Here is a 1,590-nt window from a genome sequence, read left to right on the forward strand (position 1 = left end):
GGGAAGGAGGACGAGGATCTGATATCGGGGAAGGAGGACGAGGATCTGATATCGGGGGAAGGAGGACGAGGATCTGATATCCGGGAAGGAGGACGAGGATCTGATATCGGGGAAGGAGGACGAGGGTCTGATATCGGGGAAGGAGGACGAGGGTCTGATATCGGGGAAGGAGGACGAGGGTCTGATATCGGGGGAAGGAGGACGAGAGTCTGATATCGGGGATATCAGCACCTGTCCTTCCCAGGAGCTGAGCTGTACATGCCGGCCTTATCTAGTGTGAATGAGGGCTGAACGTGCCCATACACCGGTCGAAGGTCGGATGGTTTATAATGTAACAGCCGAAATTGGCTCAGTGATTGGGGCTGTCGGCATTCCTCGATCAGCTGATGGATCAGAGCCGGCAGCCAATGAGCCGCCCACTCTGGTCGGGTATCCGGCACCTGTCAGAATGCAATGTACACAGCGGGATTCCTCGATTGACGCGCTGTTTGTGTTATTGGAGGAATCGCGTCAATCTTTTTCCTTCAGTCCGCGGGTTAAACGGAAACAAATTGGCAGGTGTATGGCTCGGGGGGCCACCTGCTCCGGATTCACCTGGACAGTCCGGGTTTTGAGTCCTGCGTGTGCCGTGTCTGGGTTTCAGCTGTCCAGGTGAATCCGGAACATGTGGCATTCCTATGTACGATCAGCTTTAGTTCAATATAATTAGTGACTGAAATATCTTCTGGGAGAACGTCATCATCATCATCATCGTCTAGCGTTCCCCTTTACTCTCCGGAGATACGCAGACTTGTGGGAACATCGGCAAGTTTCAGAGCCTATAATTATATTTAATTGTAATTGATTTTACATTTCACAGCCAGAACTATGTAACAAGTTCTCCTTTAAAGCCTGCAGGTGCCAGCAATCCAAATAAATGTGCAGCAATTAGCGGGATTAAAACAGATTGAAATGGCAGCTGAAGGCAGACGCGGCGTCGGGGTTATTAGAACGTTATGGCGATGGAGGCCATTAATCATATGCTCGCCATCTCCGATATGGCAGGTATGGTGCCGGGTTTAACCCTGCGGGGACCAATGAGTCGTGAAGGGCCCCAAGCGGAGTCCCCCCACATACTCTGCACAGCGATCTGCTCCGAACGCGTCCATACACAGAGCGTGGAAACACGGAACGAACACGTCATTTGTATGACACAGACGGACAGAGGAGGAGAAACTCCGCAAAGTCTACACACGTGACACGTGACTAATATAACAGATCACATCGCATTCCATCAAATATCCCAAAAATCAGAGGAACATTCCTCCTCACTTCAAAACAGTGGGCGGAGCCATGCAAATCATTCCTCAGCACCCCATAAATCAGATGTTCAACCAGAACCGCCGATGTATAGGGGAAACATAGCCGAATATCATATATTATAATAGGATGTCCGGCTTTCTGGACATCAGTGCGGTGTGAGGGAACTATGACTTCAATGGAGCCGGACTGAGGACCCAACAAGACAGAATTTGAGACACAGAGTATGACCGGGCCGTAAAAAAAAACAATTTACACAAAGTATGAAGTATGTCTTACTGAGACTGGACC

The 1,590-nt window shown here is 49.9% G+C and overlaps 1 protein-coding gene across 1 annotated transcript in view; it reads right to left on the reverse strand.

Moving 5' to 3' along the window:
- LOC108803359 (neurexin-3-like) overlaps positions 1-1,590 on the reverse strand; it is a 30,712-nt gene that overhangs the window by 19,220 nt on the left and 9,902 nt on the right. The gene's annotated exons all lie outside the window — the stretch shown is intronic.

The sequence above is a fragment of the Nanorana parkeri genome, unplaced genomic scaffold (assembly GCF_000935625.1).
Source record: "Nanorana parkeri isolate BGI_ZX_2015 unplaced genomic scaffold, ASM93562v1 scaffold3636, whole genome shotgun sequence".
Classification (NCBI taxonomy): domain Eukaryota; kingdom Metazoa; phylum Chordata; class Amphibia; order Anura; family Dicroglossidae; genus Nanorana; species Nanorana parkeri.